This window comes from Salvelinus namaycush, unplaced genomic scaffold (genome assembly GCF_016432855.1).
Source record: "Salvelinus namaycush isolate Seneca unplaced genomic scaffold, SaNama_1.0 Scaffold79, whole genome shotgun sequence".
NCBI lineage: Eukaryota > Metazoa > Chordata > Actinopteri > Salmoniformes > Salmonidae > Salvelinus > Salvelinus namaycush.
The window spans coordinates 307501-328423 of NW_024061519.1; the positions used below are offsets into that span (position 1 = coordinate 307501).

The 20923-nt window shown below is 44.7% G+C and overlaps 1 protein-coding gene and 1 pseudogene across 1 annotated transcript in view; both read right to left on the reverse strand.

Moving 5' to 3' along the window:
* The window catches only part of LOC120042820 (cell migration inducing hyaluronidase 1), a 190474-nt gene that overhangs the window by 102639 nt on the left and 66912 nt on the right, over positions 1-20923 (reverse strand). The window lies entirely within an intron of this gene.
* LOC120042826 lies at positions 9057-10302 on the reverse strand (annotated as a pseudogene).

Here is a 20923-nt window from a genome sequence, read left to right on the forward strand (position 1 = left end):
TCATAGCAACATATTGGTTGTACTTTAGAGTCCTGCTCCTACTCAAAGACACTTTATGAATACGCTCCCTGAACTAAAACACCTGACTCAACAAGTCAATGGCTTGGGGATTAGTTGACTAATCAGGTGTGCCGGTACTGGAATAGATCAAGTGGAACGGCTAGGGGTCTAGGAGGCTAGAGTGTTGGGAGGCTAGGGGGTTAGGAGGTTAGGAGGCTAGAGTGTTGGGAGGCTAGGGGGTTAGGAGGCTAGAGTGTTGGGAGGCTAGGGGTCTAGGAGGCTAGAGTGTTGGGAGGCTAGGGGTCTAGGAGGTTAGAGTGTTGGGAGGCTAGGGGGTTAGGAGGCTAGGGGGTTAGGAGGCTAGAGTGTTGGGAGGCTAGGGGTCTAGGAGGCTAGAGTGTTGGGAGGCTAGGGGTCTAGGAGGCTAGAGTGTTGGGAGGCTAGGGGGTTAGGAGGCTAGGGGGTTAGGAGGCTAGAGTGTTGGGAGGCTAGGGGTCTAGGAGGCTAGGGGGTTAGGAGGCTAGGGGGTTAGGAGGCTAGAGTGTTGGGAGGCTAGGGGGTTAGGAGGCTAGGGGGTTAGGAGGCTAGAGTGTTAGGAGGCTAGGGGGTTAGGAGGCTAGAGTGGTGGGTGGCTAGGAGGTTAGGAGGCTAGAGTGTTGGGAGGCTAGGGGGTTAGGAGGCTAGAAGGTTAGGGGGTTAGGAGGCTAGGAGGCTAGAGGGTTAGGAGGCTAGGGGGTTAGGAGGCTAGAGTGTTGGGAGGCTAGGGGGTTAGGAGGCTAGAAGGTTAGGGGGTTAGGAGGCTCGAAGGTTAGGGGGTTAGGAGGTTAGAGTGTTGGGAGGCTAGGGGGTTAGGAGGCTAGGGGGTTAGAAGGCTAGAGTGTTAGGAGGCTAGAGTGTTAGGAGGCTAGAGTGTTGGGAGGCTAGGGGGTTAGGAGGCTAGAAGGTTAGGGGGTTAGGAGGCTAGGAGGCTAGGGGGTTAGGAGGCTAGGGGGTTAGGAGGCTAGGAGGTTAGGAGGCTAGAGTGTTGGGAGGCTAGGGGGTTAGGAGGCTAGAAGGTTAGGGGGTTAGGAGGCTCGAAGGTTAGGGGGTTAGGAGGCTAGAAGGTTAGGGGGTTAGGAGGCTAGGGAGTTAGGGGGTTAGGAGGCTAGAAGGTTAGGGGGTTAGGAGGCTAGAAGGTTAGGGGGTTAGGAGGCTAGGGAGTTAGGGGGTTAAGAGGCTAGGGGGTTGGGAGGCAGGGTGGCTAGGGGGTTAGGAGGCTAAGGTGGACATTTTTGTTTTTGTGCTTTTCTAATAACCAATTTCTGTGTTCAATCAAGTGACTGACTGAACGAATCCTCACTATCAGTATCTGCAGTTTGGCAGTACGCCCAGAACCTTGTTTAGAGAAATGATATCTCAGTTTCAAGGTCTCAGCTTAGAGAAGAAGCCTCGTGAGGTACTGGTCTGTCACAAGCATGACCCAGTATTGGTCGTCACATGAATGAAGCAAACATTAATGATTAATTAATTATGAATAAGCTAAATCATGCAAATATGACTTGTCTGCAGCATATAAGACAACTAAAGGGACTGCCCAGTGAGAGCTCACTTCAGACAGGTACTTTACGCATCTAAGTTTGACTGTGACCTCTCCAGCTTCATTTAAGATTGACTTCGAGTGTCTCTGTGTAACAATTTCTACAACTGGGGTTAGGAGGCTAGGGGCCTAGGGGGCTAGGAAGCTAGGGGGCTAGGAGGCTAGGGGGAAGTCCAGGAAAAGTTTGGGAAACACTGGTATAGAGTTCAGAGTCCAGAGATTCTTTCAGAATTGTGCAGACAACATAAAGTCCCCTCTGATAACTGACACACACACATGCATGTACACACACTCTCCAATAGTCTTCACACACATGCATGTACACACACTCTCCAATAGTCTTCACACACATGTCGCTAACACTTCACTACTTCAGCAGCATGTCGATTCTCTTCTCACTGACTGAACAACAACAAGCATCACCTACTGTCTAAGGAGATATACAAACAACTGACTAATGACTGGTTTAATTACTTTTTTCAATTAAGGAGGACTTTTCTCCTGATGCCTAGGTACAGCGGTGGTTCTCACAGGCACAGATTAAACTGGAGAGAGAGGGGGGGATAAAACAGAGAGGGCATGATAGAAGAGAAGGAGAGAGGGGGAGAAAGAAAGAATCAGAGAGGGACAGAAAGTGAGAAAGAGAGAGAGAGGAACCCTGCTGTGTGTCAGATGAGAATCTAAAAAAGGAGAGAGTTGTGCAGCTTAGCAATCAGGTCTAGACACACACACACACACACACACACACACACACACACACACACACACACACACACACACACACACACACACACACACACACACACACATCTACTCTTACTTTAGTTTCCTTTTCCTGTTTGCTATCGAGCGGTTCGTCCACACTTAACCCACACTGCCATCTGCCCACTCAGACACACTCACATTTCACTGACCAGCAAACTGACACACACACAAAGACACATTCCCCCTTCACCTCTGTGACTCCCACTAATGATGATGCTGCATATGCACGTCTCATTTTAATGCTGACACACACCAGCATAGTCGTCCAGAGTTTCTCAGCCCCACGTCGGTCAGACAGATAGCTAACAACAAAGCATTCAGCTGTAATGTTAATACAAGTGGGCCTCCAGAGAGGGACAACATAGAATAAGGACAACAGAGATTAAGGAGAATTTGCTACAATCTTCTTGGAAAGGACGGAATACACCAGTTATACAACTGATTCAGTTCAAGAATTAACTCAAACCCAAGAGTTAACCTAAACCTAAGAGATAACCTAAACACAATAATTAACCTGAACCTAAAATTTAAAATGTCGATTTCTTCATGTTTTTTGAAGAACATTGCTAAGAAATGCCTCAAATGACATCGTACTAATTTCTTACCTTATCATAATCCACAAAACATTAGTTGCAAGGATATTGCTAATGTTTTAGCTGTTGTTGTCAACCTTGCCAACGACAACCAAATATAATACAGGAAATTGAACAAACAGTAACATTTGGACAGGCTAGGCGAGGTTAAAAGGTCACTATTGTTCATTTCTACTCCATAGATTATATGGTTATGTAATTGCAATTGGAGCTAAATGCTGTTAAGAATTGTACTTTTAACCTCCTTCTCTTTCCAACTGTCATCAAGTTCTTCTCTACAATCATCATTTTGCTCATCAGCCACCCTGACACATGACATTTTAGTAAAGTCATTCTAAAATTGGCACAGAGGGCAAACCACACGCACGCAGACAGACTGAGCGAGAGAGATGGAGAAAGAGATACCCTGGTGTGAGTTTACACAACAAGTGGAGAAAGAGATACCCTGGTGTGAGTTTACACAACAAGTGGAGAAAGAGATACCCTGGTGTGAGTTTACACAACAAGTGGAGAAAGAGATACCCTGGTGTGAGTTTACACAACAAGTGGAGAAAGAGATACCCTGGTGTGAGTTTACACAACAAGTGGAGAAAGAGATACCCTGGTGTGAGTTTACACAACAAGTGGAGAAAGAGATACCCTGGTGTGAGTTTACACAACAAGTGGAGAAAGAGATACCCTGGTGTGAGTTTACACAACAAGTGGAGAAAGACTCACTGCATTCCTGTTCTGGCTGTGGAGTTCAGACAGAACAGACAGACAGACAGACAGACAGACAGACAGACAGACAGACAGACAGACAGACAGACAGACAGACAGACAGACAGACAGACAGACAGACAGACAGACAGACAGACAGACAGACAGACAGACAGACAGACAGACAGACAGACAGACAGACAGACAGACAGACAGAGCACATGGAGCATGGAGAGAGAGAGAGAGAAAACAGAGCGAGAGACAGAGCGAGAGCACATGGTTTTATGAATTCAAAGAATGTTCTGGATCGGTTCTCTCTCAGGACTGAATGACAGCAGTCAAAGAAATAATGTCTGCAATCAGAGGCCTTACCCACACAGAGAGAGAGAGAAAGAGAGAGAGAGAAACACAGCCAACCAGACTCCAATCAAATTACACATGCGGTCCCGAAGGCCGCAGTAATATGCAATCGAAGCAGAACTGTCCTCCCATCAACAGTCCAAACTCCAACACAGCGAAGCTCATCTTCAGAGGAATCTAACTCATATTGGCATTGATTGCAATATTATTGAATTAAATAATTATATATTTTAATGAAAATATTTCTCAGGCATCCTTGTGCATTTATACTCATTCAAAACATCTGAATGTGTTGAAGCTTAGCGAGTCAGTGGAGATGCACCTTCAAGGGCCAGAGCCGACAGAACGGCATTGAAAAACAACCTCATTGTCACGCCCTGACCTTAGAGATCCTTTTTATGTTTCTATTTTGGTTTGGTCAGGACGTGAGTTGGGGTGGGCATTCTATGTCTTGCATTCTATGTTCATTTTTCTATGCTTTCTATTTCTTTGTGTTTGGCAGTGTGTGGTTCTCAATCAGAGGCAGCTGTCTATCGTTGTCTCTGATTGAGAACCATACTTAGGTAGCCTTTTTCCACCTGTGTGTTGTGGGTAGTTATTTTCTGTTTAGTGTTTGTTGCACCTGTCAGAACTGTTCCGGTTATTCCTTTTGTTATTTTGTATTCAGTGTTCAGTTTCGAATAAATAATATGAACACGTATCATGCTGCACCTTGGTCCTCACCTTCTTCCGATGAATGCCGTTACACTCATATATTAGAGTGGCTCGATATGTGAGAAAATAATGGACAGAAATTATGCATCTGGCTTTTTCTATCCACTGCACTCACAAACAATCCCTGTTGCATGGTGGGAAGTAGCGAGAGTGAACTACACATAAATAACAAGGTTGTCTGATAAATGGGAGCTGACACACGGCCGAGCAGCACTGACGCATCGCGTTGATAACTTTTCCCGAAAGCTCAATCTGGGATTTTAACAAGTTCACCTCATCTGCATGTGCCATGCATCAACGAGCCACGGACAGCACACAAACGTAAACAGGGGCCGTGTCCAAATCTCTGCTATTTGCAAGTCAGATGCAAGACAAGGTATTACACACAGACACACACACATCCTTTCCCCCTCACACTCACACTTCCATTTGCAAGTCTGATGCCTGGCTTCTTCGCCTGGCCTGGCGCAGTATTAAATAGTTGGTTAGACAGAGCTGCCCTGTCATTTGCCCAAAATGGAAAATGGTCTGTAGCACATTCATCTGCCTGTGATGTCTCCCTACCTGACAGCTGATCTCTACAGCCCTGATATGTCTCCCCACTGCTGTAATACACCCCCATAATGGATTACACAGAGAGTACTGTCAGACAGCTGTCCTAACAACCTGTCTAATACCACCCATAACGGATTACACAGAGAGTACTGTCAGACAGCTGTCCTAACAACCTGTCTAATACCACCCATAACGGATTACACAGAGAGTACTGTCAGACAGCTGTCCTAACACAACCTGTCTAATACCACCCATAATGGATTACACAGAGAGTACTGTCAGACAGCTGTCCTAACACAACCTGTCTAATACCACCCATAATGGATTACACAGGACAGCTGTCTGACAGTACTCTCTAACACAACATGTCTAATACCACCCATAATGGATTACACAGAGAGTACTGTCAGACAGCTGTCCTAACACAACCTGTCTAATACCACCCATAACGGATTACACAGAGAGTACTGTCAGACAGCTGTCCTAACACAACCTGTCTAATACCACCCATAACGGATTACACAGAGAGTACTGTCAGACAGCTGTCCTAACACAACATGTCTAATACCACCCATAACAGATTACACAGAGAGTACTGTCAGACAGCTGTCCTAACACAACCTGTCTAATACCACCCATAACGGATTACACAGAGAGTACTGTCAGACAGCTGTACTAACACAACATGTCTAATACTGAGACGAGCAGAGAAGCTACAAGGACACTCATGATTCCCGTATGTATGAAGCGTCTCAGATCAGGAGTGCTGATCTAGGATCAGGTCCCCCTGTAATCCTGTTCAGTGTGTGTTAAACTAATGAAAGTTATGTTACTAATCCATCATGTGACTTTGTGTTAAGGTTTAGAGAACACAGAAGAACTAATTAGTCCACTGTGACATTTTGACACAGAGATTCACAGTAAGCTTTAGATAAATCAAATTCATTCATTCATTCTCTACGAATGCATTTGATTTCAGTAGGAACTGTGACACGTGCACACACACACACACACACACACACACACCACACACACATCACACACACACTTCTGAGTTTTGAGGCCCATGTAGGGAGTGACTATCAGTTAATATTTATTATAAATGGTTGTATTTCCATCTCAAAGTGGTTTATCCTGAGACTAGTTCATACAGCACGACTATATGAGCTTTTCATTTAAATATTCATTTGGTTTATTGGTTTTTAATACATAGCTATACTGTAGATAGCTAGAAAGTATTCACACCCCTTGTAGTTAATTAGGCCGGATTCAATCAGATGCTTGTCGACACGTGTACAGCATTTTATTTAGCTCCTTTTATATTTTCAAGACACTTATAACCCTTTTCTTACATAGGACTCCGCTTTAGTAACGGGTCAATAGCAACAATTGATAACCTTTCAGACAATTAAAAAAAGGTGCCGCATCAGCAGCGTCTGTACCTTTTGAGACAGTAGAATGTTCGGTATTGTTTCCCTGACAACTATAACCGTTGCTGATTGATGAGCTGTGGTGTTGTTTTTCTGCTGTTTTATGGTAGGGTTGATAGATGTGTTTTCTTTCTACTAAATGTATTGGTAAGACATTTTATTTAACAAACTTAAAAGTACTTTTCTTATGAGTGAGCTGTCTGCGCGCAGATCATTTGATTGGCAGTTCTGGTTGCCTAGTGATGGGCGTTAGTCCCGCTTCAAGAAGCGGCATTGCTTTACAGACAAGTTAAAATGCCCGTTCAGTGGCGCTTCGAACCTAGAACAGCTTTCGTGGCAGGTTTCGTGGCAGCATTTAAAAAGCCGTAGTGTAATCTTTCAGACAAAAAAAAAAACATGCCGTAGCCAAGGAGCTTTCAAGTCACCACGTTCCATAAGTCTGAAAGGGGTTTTACATTGCCTTCAGAAAGTATTCACACCCCTTGACTTATTCCACATTTTGTTGTGTTACAGCTTGAAATTGATTAAATATATTTTTCTACACACAATACCCCATAATGAAAAAGTGAAAACATGTTATTAGAAAATTTAGCAAATTCATTGAAAATGTGAAATACAGAAATATCTCATTTACATTAGGTATTCACACCCCTGAGTCAATACATATTAGAATCACTTTTGGCAGTGGTTACAGCTGGGAGTCTTTCTGGGTATGTCTAAAAGCTTTACACACCTGGATTGTACAATATTCGCATATTATTATTTTTTAAATGCTTCATGCTCTGTCAAGTTGTGTCACGGCCGTCGTAAGAAGTGGAACAAGGTGCAGCGTGGTGAGCGCATTTTCAGGTCTTGCCGTAGATTTTCAAGCCGATGTAAGTGAAAACTGTCACTAGTTCACTCAGGAACATTCAATGTCGTCTTGGTAAACAACTCCGGTGTATATTTGGCCTCGTGTTGTACGTTATTGTCCCGCTGAAAGGTGAATTTGTCTCCCAGTGTCTGTTGGGAAACAGACTGAACCAGGTTTTCCTCTAGGATTAGCCCTAATTAGTTTATTTTTATCCTTAAAAAGACTTCCTAGTCCTTGTCAATGACAAGCATACCCTTAACATGATGCAGCCACCACGAAATATGAAAATATGAAGAGTGGTACACGGTGATGTGTTGTATTGGATTTGCTCCAAAACATAACGCTTTGTATTCAGGACAGTTCATTTCTTTGCCACATTTTTTGCAGTTTTACTTTAGTGCCTTATTGCAAACAGGATGAATGTTTTTTTACATTTGTATTCTTCACAGGCCTCCGTCTTTCCACTCTGTAATTTAGATTAGTATTGTGGAGTAACTACAATGTTGTTGATCCATCCTCAGTTTTCTCCGATCACAGCCATTAAACTCTGTAACTGTTTGAAAGTCACCATTGGGCTCATGGTGAAATCCCTGAGCGGTTTCCTTCCTCTCCGGCAACTGAGTTAGGAAGGTCGCCTGTATCTTTGTATTGACTGTGTGTATTGATACAACATCCAAAGTGTATTTAATAACTTCATGCTCAAAGGGATATTCAATGTCTGTTTTTTTATTTTTACCCTTCTACCAATATGCGCCCTTCTTTGCGAGGCATTGGAAAACATCCCTGGTCTTTACAGTTGAATCTGTGTTTGAAATTGATTACTCGACTGAGGGACCTTTCAGATAATTGTGTGTGCAGAGTACAAAGATGAGGTAGTCCTTCAAAAATCATGTTAAACACTATTATTTCACACAAAGTGAGGCTTGCCATAACAAATGGGTTGATTACTTATTGACTCAAGACATATCACCTTTTTATTTTTAATTAATTTGTAAACATAATTCATAACATAACACTGTGACATTATCCGGTATTGTGTGTAGACCAGTGACACAAAATCTCAATTGAATCCATTTTAAATTCAGGCTGTAAAACAACAAAACGTGGAAAAAGGCGAGGGGTGTGAATACTGTGTGAAGGCGCTGTAGTTAACTAGGCCGGGATTCAAATCAGATGCACTTTCAACAAGTACACAGCACTTAACATAGGCAATTTCTACTTGAGCCTACATCTGCAGAGTTAACCATGAACGTGATCGCTGTGAACGTTTGGGATATTGCCCTTGAAAAGGTGCATTGTTGGTTGTGCAATGCACTTGTTGGTAACATAAAGATCTCGTCCCTAGTTAGTTAGTAGGTTTGGTATTAGGTAAGTCATGGAGTATACATTACATTAAACAAATTATAATAGTACTGAACAAAACATCAAAAGCAAAAATGTTTATGTATATAAATATTGAATACCCCTGTCATGGTAGACAGGTTGACATGTATTCCTATCTATGTGTTGTGTTACTGTGCAGGGAGTGGTTCAGGAGGGGACAATTTGGTCCACAGGCAGTCCCAGAAGGCTGGCTGCAGAGCCGGGTCCTGGGGCCAGTCCAGGTAGGTCCTTGTCTTGACCAGCCTGGCCAGGCGGTGGTGGGCAGACAGCTGCCTAGGGGGGTATGTCCTCCAGGAAGACCAGGATAAGGATGTCCGTGTGCTCCACCAGCAGATGCCGGGTGGCCAGTCGCAGCTCCAAGGAGCACCAGTTACTGCGCAGGTAGAGACAACTCACCAGACACAGTGTGGCGGCTGCCGTAGAGGCTGTCTGTGCTGTTGTCCACGATTTCCTTCCCCAGCTGGAAGTCCCTACTGTGCAGACAGAGACACAGGAAGGGAGGCCCAGCAGCTGCTCCAGCACCCAGCGCTCGTCTCTACCACTGTATGACACAAAGGCATCATAGTGGTAGCGCCCTCTGGGGTTGGGCCTCTGCACCGCCTCTTCTAGCCAACTACGGGCAATGCGGCAGAAGGCCAGCAGGTAGGTAGTCCCCAGCAGGTAGTCCCCAGCCAGCAGGTAGTCCCCAGCCAGCAGGTAGTCCCCAGCCAGCAGGTAGTCCCCAGCCAGCTGATGGGGCAGCACCACCAGTATGAAGAGGAGCAGGTCCAGGGAGGTGCAGATGAACAGGACAAAACGCACATCCAGGGAACAGTGGGCCTCCGAGTACCTGCGGATGTTCTGGATACCATTTTCATTTTTGCATGTCATCTCCAGCTCTCCCTCAAGCCAAAATATGACCTGGACATGTTGCTGTCTCCTGGCCCAGTTGTCCAGCCAGGCATTATCACAGCTGCAGTGCAGGTGAGGACCAAATAATTCCATAAACCTCAGGATGGTGAGGGGCTCTGGAAAGCTGTCCAACATGCTGATCTCCTCTATAGCATGACATTTAATCACACTGAGGGACTGCAGGTCTCTGCTCAGCTCCTCCTCCAGAGTGAGGATCCTACATTCGATAAGGTTCAGGCTCTCCAGTCTGTCCAGATTGTGGAACATGATGCCCAGAGCTGGCTGAACAATGAGGTCCACTTTCATCAGCGTCAGACACCTCAGCTGCACAAGCCTGTTCAGGTCACTCATGTCCACAAACTCTGGTGAGAAAACCAACTGGAACTCAAACTCCTGCAGGGAGGTGAAGTACTTTGCAGCAAAGTGAGACCCACACAGGAGATATCCTGTCATGGCCTTGAGGTAGACAACTGACTGGAGGAATGGTCTCCAGCTGTCTTGAACATCACATTAGATGGAGTGGTGAGCTGAAGGGCAAAGTCTTGTTTTGGGGTGCTGTCGATGGTGATGTTGAGAGTCCTCCAGGAGCTGATATTCATGTGAGTCAGTCCTTGAGGGAAGACACCAAATATATGGGTCAGATTTCGACTTGTCTGTGACTCACTAGGAGGAGGAAAGTCTAAATATATGTTATTTAGGGAGGTGAGGTGGATGAATGCAGATGTTTATGACTGGGTTATTTTTCAGCGTTAGGGTTTCCAAGCTGTGTAGTGCAAAGAAACTGTTCTCTGTAAATCGGAGAAATCCTGTCTTCACCTCGGTATAAGAACCTCAGTTCACCATGTCCCTTAAATAGATTTTATTGCATTTTAAATCCAGCCATTTCAGATTGATCAAATAGATCTGCTCTGAGGTGATGTTTGTGATGTGGAAGTAACGCAAGGCAAGTCTCCTCAGCCATGTGACAGGACCCCTTTGAGGGTCACAAAGGACATTGAGCTCTGGGATATTGATATTGAAATGAACAGAAACCTCCATGTCGTTTAGATTCTTCAAATAATGGATCAAGCTGAAATCAACACTGTCCTCAACACCAGGAGAAAGTTGGATGTTGAGCACCTGAATGAAGCCTATGACAGTTTCTCACTGCCGACGCTGAGTAGTTCATCGTTTCAAGGTTCCAGAAATCAAGTTCTGTCATTGAGAGTCTCAACACTGTTTCACAAACAGACTCAAAATGAATGCTTTTCTTGTTGAAAGTAAAAGAAAAGGAACGCAGTATACTGATACCAGACTGAAGAAGCTGTGTCTGTGCCTCATCAGTGCTTTGGCAAACTAAGATTTGAGATGTTTTTAAAGCATCCAAATGCTCCATTTTCTAACCTGCGAGCGTCAAGAAATGAAAAACTCACCTCTTGAAGACGATCGAAACAAGGAAGTTCAAAAACAGCTCTGTTGGTGTCAGAGCAGTTCTGATGTCTCAAAATGACTCTATTCTGATGTAAAGTGCAGGTTCGTCAATGACTGTGACATATTGACTATCCTACATATCAAATCAGACAGTTCCTTTGTACAGCTGTAGACTGAGTGGTAGGTTGGTTAACAAATGTCCAATGAGATTGATGATTGATATTCAGAATGCTCCTCTGTCCAATGGAATGAGGCGTTGTTGGGATTAGATGTCCAATGGAATAAAGAACCGCCGTTGTTCCACTGCTGTGTCTGTTAGCTATGTTGTATCTGTGTGCATCTCCTCTTCATCTTCCTACTATTTTGGCTTTTGCATCTCTTCCTGGTCTTTTTTATTAACTGTAAGATACTTTGAGAGAAACTGCAGGTCACAGATAAGATGATTTTTTAACTCAACTCTATCTCACTTCCTCTATGTGTGAGGTAGTGGTTAGCATGGACCATATATCTGACATACACAGTTATCTGATGTCATCTGAAAGCAGGTCACACACACACACACACACACAACTCTCTACATGTTTGTACTTCTGTATACAAAAAAACATGGTTTGTGTAGTTTTCATACAATAGTTATTTCACTGTTACTACTAAGAGCAACTTCATGTAGGAGAACACAGATCGATAAACTCTAAGTATCTATGTCTGGCATTGATTACACATCAGTGGCTGGCCTTGTGTGGGGAGATACACACACACACACACACACACACACACACACACACACACACACACACACGCACACACGCACACACGCACACACGCACCTGGCTGGCCTCACATGGGGTGATCTGACACACACACACACTTCTGCACTTTAACACCCATGTAGGGAGTGGCCAGCATCCCCTTAATAATGTAATCTAATCTACTCTAATTGGGCCCCCTGTGGAGCTGCACTATAACTGTGTAATGGCCTGGATTAGACATGGCATGTGACACACACACACACACACACACACACACACGGCTGGCCTACCATTGGCTGATCTGACACACACCACATTCACACACAGGGTGATACTTGGTCTAATCTGATGGGAGTCATGAGGTGGAACAACAGGTCATTATTAAAACCAACACAGCACTACTTACCTTCTGGAACCAACAGACTACAGATGTTTAGCAGGCTAGTGGTTTTAGCTGTAGCTAGAATCTCACTTCCAATGTTTTTATTGTCATTTTTAAAGATCTACAGGTTCCTTTAAAATAAGTTCATCTTATTTGTCCTTGTTCTCATTCCCCAGGGGAGAGGAAAGAATGATCCGACTGCCAGCTATAGCATGACAGTAGAGAACAAAACACAATGTTCTGTTCTGTTTAGTTAGAATCTCAATGGCTGCCATGATGGCATCCAACTTTCAATGACAATAGTCACTATGGAAGTCGCAATGCTAACATAAATAAAAGCTGTTATTGTGATGCTTTGAAACTAACCACCAAAAGCATTTGTTGAGGTTTCTTCTGTGTCCTTTTATGCAGACAATGAGATGACTGATTTAAGGGGAGCAGGACGTCATCTGCACACACACACACACACACACACACACACACACACACACACACACACACACACACACACACACACACACACACACACACACACACACACACACACACACACACACACACACACACACACACACACACACCTCCTACCGATGTTGTCAACCAGAAGATGCCAGTCAGTCCCACAGCCAGGAAATCAGACTAGTCTCAACATGGAAATGAAAGGCTGTGAGAGAAAGAGAGAAGGGAACAAGAGGGGTGAAACACTCGGCCTTCAAGATTTCAGTGTCTGTGTAAATTATTCCATCCACTCTCCGCTGGTCCACAATTAAGGTGGCACGTGACATTCCTCTGAGTGTGTGTGTGTGAGTTCTCAATTCTCTCTCTCTCTGGTTTTATTGGCGGGGCTGGGAGTGTGGGCTGGCTCAGGGATACATCAACAGAGAGGTGCTGAACACTGTCTCATCATCATTATTATTACTATTCATCTTCACAAGAGCCTTTCAGATGCTGCCAGACACACACCACACAACACACAACACACAACACACACACACACACACACACACACACACACACACACACACACACACACACACACACACACACACACACACACACACACACAGAGCAGCATCAAAGTGCCTCTATTCTGGCTAGGGCCCAACACCAGATGTTGAGGGTTTGGTCATAAAATGAGAATTTCCCTTTAGGTTTATATGGAGAATATAGGCTACATACTGTACAAGGGATGTATTATATATATTATATATATGTATTATACAATGCATTACTTTTTACCAGAGCCCAAAGGGAACTTGTCAAAAGTAGTGCACTATGTAGGGAACAGGGTGCCTTTGGGACACAGCCTATATCTGTGTCTATGCAGCAGCTTTGTCCATGCAAAACAAGCAACCCACCAAACAACCAATCAATAAATCAATCAAAATGTCTGCCCTAATCTAGAATTTCTGTAGCTTCCCAGGGGTAGCTTAGTCACTCTGACAGTGCATTATCCCAAAGCTATTATTGCCTACAGTACTCCAAAGAGCAAAGTCTTTCTTTATAGCTTAGTCAATAGTATTATTTAACCTCTGACCCCTTCTGACCTCAGACTGTTGTTTTCCCTAACAGGCTTTTAGAATGTTATCCTGGTTTCTTATACAACCTTCATTGCTTCCTTTCTGTAATGTAACTATGTTTGAGCTGTGTTTTGTGTGTTGAGCTGTGTTTTGAGCTGTGTTTTGAGCTGCGTATTTAGAGCTGCGTGTTTTGAGTTGCGTGTGGTGTGTTTTTAGCTGTGTGTTGTGTTTTGAGCTGTGTGTTTTGAGCTGTGTGTTGAGCTGTGTGTTTTGAGCTGTATGTTTTGAGCTGTGTGTTTTGTGTATGTGTAGCTGAGGTGGTGATAGTGAGCTAGGCTTTAGCTCAGTGGGCTAGCACAGTCATGAGTCATGCAGATGACTGGTAATACATGTCATTCACATGGGGTATAAAGATGTTGTGTGTTTGTGAGAGAAAGGTGACCCCCGACCCCAACAACGTAGAGAATATTTCTGTAACAATGTCGGTGTAGGTGTTTTTCTGTGTGACCACGAGGTAGGAGTGTGTCAACGTGAGAGGGAGAGAGGGAGGTAGAGACGAGGGATATAACTTTCTTTGAGAATGAGGGAACACACACAGGTAATGAGGGTAACATTTGAAGCCCCTCAAAAAGGCACAGCCTGTCTGACGGGATTCAGAAAAACTCCCACACACACACACAAACCGAGGAACACAATGGAAAATTAGAGCTTCCGGGAAAAGTCATTAGTGTGTGAAAATGTCAAGACTGACTTTAGCTTCCCACAGCTCACTGAACACACACCTCTTAAACAGGCACCACTGACCTCACCTTACAGAGAGGGGGAGAGGAGAGAGGCGAGAGAGGGAGAGGGGGAGAGGAGAGAGGAGAGGAGAGAGGGGGAGAGGAGAGAGAAACAAACCATCCGTTCATCAATCCGTCTTCTCCTCCTGTCTTTCTCTCACACCATCAGTTCATTGTTGAGACCTTGTTAATTGTGTCGGTTTCATAAAATACCTACTGCTTCGCCCCATACATACACACACACACACACACACACACACACACACACACACACACACACACACACACACACACACACACACACACACACACACACACACACACACACACACACACACACACACACACAGAGAGAGAAGGACACAGAGACATAACCCACTGTGGCTTGGTCATGAGTCAATGACAGAAATGTCTGCCTCTAAATGTCAGCTGTCTTTCTATTCAAATGTTGCTGTCTGCTAGAAAAACACAATGTCTGTCTGTCTGTCTGTCTGCTAGAGAAACATAATGTCTGTCTGTCTGTCTGTGTCTGTCTGTGTCTGTCTGTTAGAAAAACAAAGAGGAAAGACAAGGACTGTTTGTTTTGATGGAGTCTGGCGGGCGGCATGTCAGGCTGAAATGGTTTAATAACTTGTTGAATGTCAATTACATTATTTTAGATGGTGCCTATCTTTTCCATTCATCTGGAGAAATGTTTTGATGGAAACTGGCAGACAGTTGTGCAAGGTTGAAATGGTTTGCTGTTGCGCATGCGTACGTGTGTGTGTGTGTGTGTGTGTGTGTGTGTGTGTGTGTGTGTGTGTGTGTGTGTGTGTGTGTGTGTGTGTGTGTGTGTGTGTGTGTGTGTGTGTGTGTGTGTGTGTATACGCTTGTCTAAACCTAACGTCTCCTATCAGCCCCACAGAGCCAAATGACTGACTCCAACTCCCCAGTTAGAGGAACATTAGGAGTTGACGTTAGGAACACTGGGAGCCAACTTTCAGTCACAACAAAGTCACTGGCTTGACATATTTAAAGGTTTTCTGACAGAGTCAGTTATAAAACCTAAAAACACAAACGCTAAAACCCCAGGTGAATTTAGTCTTTCTACCAATCTTTAGTTATGACGTTGAAAGCAATAAGTTGAAGCCTATTATGCCATATTAAAATATCAAAACAATTCCTGTCTGATGTCTTGACAATTCCTCTATTTTGCCATGCGAAGCTCAGCAGAGCTTTAGTTTCAGTGGTGCTCGTCTAGTGAGAGCAGAGCAGCGACTAGATGCCTCATATGGTGAGTCTTCACTCATTCATTTCATTCCTTTTCTCATCCCTCCCTCCTCCCCTTTCTTCCCTTTGTCTCAGGAGGAGAAAGGGTTCTCCCGGACGGCTTCAGTCAAGTGTCTGTTCATCTGATCTGAATAGTTTCTATTTAAGACACATAAGGCCTCGCGCACGCGCACACGCACACGCACACACACACACACACACACGCACACACACACACACGCAGTGTATTAATGGGTGGAACTCTTTCTTCCCCTCCAACTCAGCCACAGACTTGCATAAAAGATGTCAGGCCTCGACACAGACACAGCCCCTTTACTATGTGCCACGGTGTCCACTCAGCACCACACGGTAAATCACAGGCCTATGTAATAACAGGTTAGCCAGCACTCAAAGTTGTGTGTTTTCTTTCTAACAGGGCACTATAGTTCTACTCCTCACTAACTACTACTAGAGGTTCGCACATCTCCTAGGACCAGTCTTTCCCAGCCAAAGACACACTCTTTCAACACGTCTGGTTTTTACAGGCAGACCAAAGTCACACATTTAAAGGGATAGTTCATCCAAAGTACCCTTTAAGGTAATACAGCATTTCATGTTTGGTTTATTTACCTGGCCAATGTCTCCGAAATATAACTTTTGTTCGCATTCGTGGCAAAAAAATCCAATGTAAGTCAATATCAACGATATTAGCATTTCTGTGTTTCATGTTTAATTGCATGCATTTTAGATGAACTATCCCTTTAAGGCAAGGTCAGGGTAAATACCAGCTCTTACATCTAGAAAATAACCACTCAGAAAGACAGTCATTTCCTGCAAACTGAAGCTGTTCTGCATGAATTGTTGTTGTGTCCGACGATAGATAAGGCGGTCTGAAAACCCTCTCATTGGCTGAAACAAAAAGCAGAAAGTATAATGACTTATTGGTGCCTCCACAGCCTCTTCATATGTGAAATGGGACAGGATGCAATATGGTGGAGTGGAACGGGAATGTGTGGAAAAGCCTCTCTGTGTGTGTGTGTGTGTGTGTGTGTGTGTGTGTGTGTGTGTGTGTGTGTGTGTGTGTGTGTGTGTGTGTGTGTGTGTGTGTGTGTGTGTGTGTGTGTGTGTGTGTGTGTGTGTGTGTGTGTGTTTGAGTGGATGCATGTGTGTGTGGAAATACTGCGATGACGAGCCAATGTTTTGGAGCGTATGGTTTCTGACAGGAATGTAATACCAGCCTAATGGCTTCAGACGTTTAGAACAGCGCTGTTGAAGAGAAGCCAATGTTCCTTTCATTTCTGTCAGAACCAGAACATAGGCCAGGAGCAGTAGGAGAGAGACAGAGACAGAGATGTTCCTTTCATTTCTGTCAGAACCAGAACATAGGCCAGGAGCAGTAGGAGAGAGACAGAGACAGAGATGTTCCTTTCATTTCTGTCAAAACCAGAACATAGGCCAGGAGCAGTAGGAGAGAGACAGAGACAGAGATGTTCCTTTCATTTCTGTCAGAACCAGAACATAGGCCAGGAGCAGTAGGAGAGAGAGAGAGACAGAGATGTTCCTTTCATTTCTGTCAAAACCAGAACATAGGCCAGGAGCAGTAGGAGAGAGACAGAGACAGAGATGTTCCTTTCATTTCTGTCAGAACCAGAACATAGGCCAGGAGCAGTAGGAGAGAGACAGAGACAGAGATGTTCCTTTCATTTCTGTCAAAACCAGAACATAGGCCAGGAGGAGTAGGAGAGAGACAGAGACAGAGATGTTCCTTTCATTTCTGTCAGAACCAGAACATAGGCCAGGAGCAGTAGGAGAGAGAGAGAGACAGAGATGTTCCTTTCATTTCTGTCAAAACCAGAACATAGGCCAGGAGCAGTAGGAGAGAGACAGAGACAGAGATGTTCCTTTCATTTCTGTCAGAACCAGAACATAGGCCAGGAGCAGTAGGAGAGAGAGAGAGACAGAGATGTTCCTTTCATTTCTGTCAAAACCAGAACATAGGCCAGGAGCAGTAGGAGAGAGACAGAGACAGAGATGTTCCTTTCATTTCTGTCAGAACCAGAACATAGGCCAGGAGCAGTAGGAGAGAGACAGAGACAGAGATGTTCCTTTCATTTCTGTCAGAACCAGAACATAGGCCAGGAGCAGTAGGAGAGAGACAGAGACAGAGATGTTCCTTTCATTTCTGTCAAAACCAGAACATAGGCCAGGAGCAGTAGGAGAGAGACAGAGACAGAGATGTTCCTTTCATTTCTGTCAGAACCAGAACATAGGCCAGGAGCAGTAGGAGAGAGACAGAGACAGAGATGTTCCTTTCATTTCTGTCAGAACCAGAACATAGGCCAGGAGCAGTAGGAGAGAGACAGAGACAGAGATGTTCCTTTCATTTCTGTCAGAACCAGAACATAGGCCAGGAGCAGTAGGAGAGAGACAGAGACAGAGATGTTCCTTTCATTTCTGTCAGAACCAGAACATAGGCCAGGAGCAGTAGGAGAGAGACAGAGACAGAGATGTTCCTTTCATTTCTGTCAGAACCAGAACATAGGCCAGGAGCAGTAGGAGAGAGACAGAGACAGAGATGTTCCTTTCATTTCTGTCAAAACCAGAACATAGGCCAGGAGCAGTAGGAGAGAGACAGAGACAGAGATGTTCCTTTCATTTCTGTCAAAACCAGAACATAGGCCAGGAGCAGTAGGAGAGAGACAGAGACAGAGATGTTCCTTTCATTTCTGTCAGAACCAGAACATAGGCCAGGAGCAGTAGGAGAGAGACAGAGACAGAGATGTTCCTTTCATTTCTGTCAGAACCAGAACATAGGCCAGGAGCAGTAGGAGAGAGACAGAGACAGAGATGTTCCTTTCATTTCTGTCAAAACCAGAACATAGGCCAGGAGCAGTAGGAGAGAGACAGAGACAGAGATGTTCCTTTCATTTCTGTCAGAACCAGAACATAGGCCAGGAGCAGTAGGAGAGAGACAGAGACAGAGATGTTCCTTTCATTTCTGTCAGAACCAGAACATAGGCCAGGAGCAGTAGGAGAGAGACAGAGACAGAGATGTTCCTTTCATTTCTGTCAGAACCAGAACATAGGCCAGGAGCAGTAGGAGAGAGACAGAGACAGAGATGTTCCTTTCATTTCTGTCAGAACCAGAACATAGGCCAGGAGCAGTAGGAGAGAGACAGAGACAGAGATGTTCCTTTCATTTCTGTCAGAACCAGAACATAGGCCAGGAGCAGTAGGAGAGAGACAGAGACAGAGATGTTCCTTTCATTTCTGTCAGAACCAGAACATAGGCCAGGAGCAGTAGGAGAGAGACAGAGACAGAGATGTTCCTTTCATTTCTGTCAAAACCAGAACATAGGCCAGGAGCAGTAGGAGAGAGACAGAGACAGAGATGTTCCTTTCATTTCTGTCAAAACCAGAACATAGGCCAGGAGCAGTAGGAGAGAGACAGAGACAGAGATGTTCCTTTCATTTCTGTCAAAACCAGAACATAGGCCAGGAGCAGTAGGAGAGAGACAGAGACAGAGATGTTCCTTTCATTTCTGTCAAAACCAGAACATAGGCCAGGAGCAGTAGGAGAGAGACAGAGAGAGAGATGTTCCTTTCATTTCTGTCAGAACCAGAACATAGGCCAGGAGCAGTAGGAGAGAGAGAGACAGAGATGTTCCTTTCATTTCTGTCAAAACCAGAACATAGGCCAGGAGCAGTAGGAGAGAGACAGAGACAGAGATGTTCCTTTCATTTCTGTCAAAACCAGAAACATAGGCCAGGAGCAGTAGGAGAGAGACAGAGACAGAGATGTTCCTTTCATTTCTGTCAGAACCAGAACATAGGCCAGGAGCAGTAGGAGAGAGACAGAGACAGAGATGTTCCTTTCATTTCTGTCAAAACCAGAACATAGGCCAGGAGCAGTAGGAGAGAGAGAGACAGAGATGTTCCTTCATTTCTGTCAGAACCAGAACATAGGCCAGGAGCAGTAGGAGAGAGACAGAGACAGAGATGTTCCTTTCATTTCTGTCAAAACCAGAACATAGGCCAGGAGCAGTAGGAGAGAGACAGAGACAGAGATGTTCCTTTCATTTCTGTCAGAACCAGAACATAGGCCAGGAGCAGTAGGAGAGAGACAGAGACAGAGATGTTCCTTTCATTTCTGTCAGAACCAGAACATAGGCCAGGAGCAGTAGGAGAGAGACAGAGAGAGAGATGTTCCTTTCATTTCTGTCAGAACCAGAACATAGGCCAGGAGCAGTAGGAGAGAGAGAGACAGAGATGTTCCTTTCATTTCTGTCAAAACCAGAACATAGGCCAGGAGCAGTAGGAGAGAGACAGAGACAGAGATGTTCCTTTCATTTCTGTCAAAACCAGAACATAGGCCAGGAGCAGTAGGGAGAGAGACAGAGACAGAGATGTTCCTTTCATTTCTGTCAGAACCAGAACATAGGACAGGAGCAGTAGGAGAGAGACAGAGACAGAGATGTTCCTATTCATTTCTGTCAGAACCAGAACATAAGGCCAGGGCGCAGTAGGAGAGCATGAGACAGAGACGAGAGATGTTTCCTTTCATTCTGTCAGAACCAGAACATAGGCGCAGGAGCAGTAGGAGAGAGACAGAGACAGATGAATGTTCCTTTCATTTCTGTCAAAACCAGAACATAGGCCAGGAGCAGTAGGAGAGAGACAGAGACAGAGATGTTCCTTCATTTCTGTCAAACCAGAACATAGGCCAGGAGCAGTAGGAGAGAGACAGAGACAGAGATGTTCCTTTCATTTCTGTCAAAACCAGAACATAGGCCAGGAGCAGTAGGAGAAGAGACAGAGACAGAGATGTTCCTTTCATTCATTGTCAGAACCAGCACACTATGCCAGGAAGCAGTAGGAGAGAGACAGAGACAGAGATGTTCCTTTCATTTCTGTTCAGAACCAGAACATAGGCCAGGAGCAGTAGGAGAGAGACAGAGACAGAGATGTTCCTTTCATTTCTGTCAGAAAACAGAACATAGGCCAGGAGCAGTA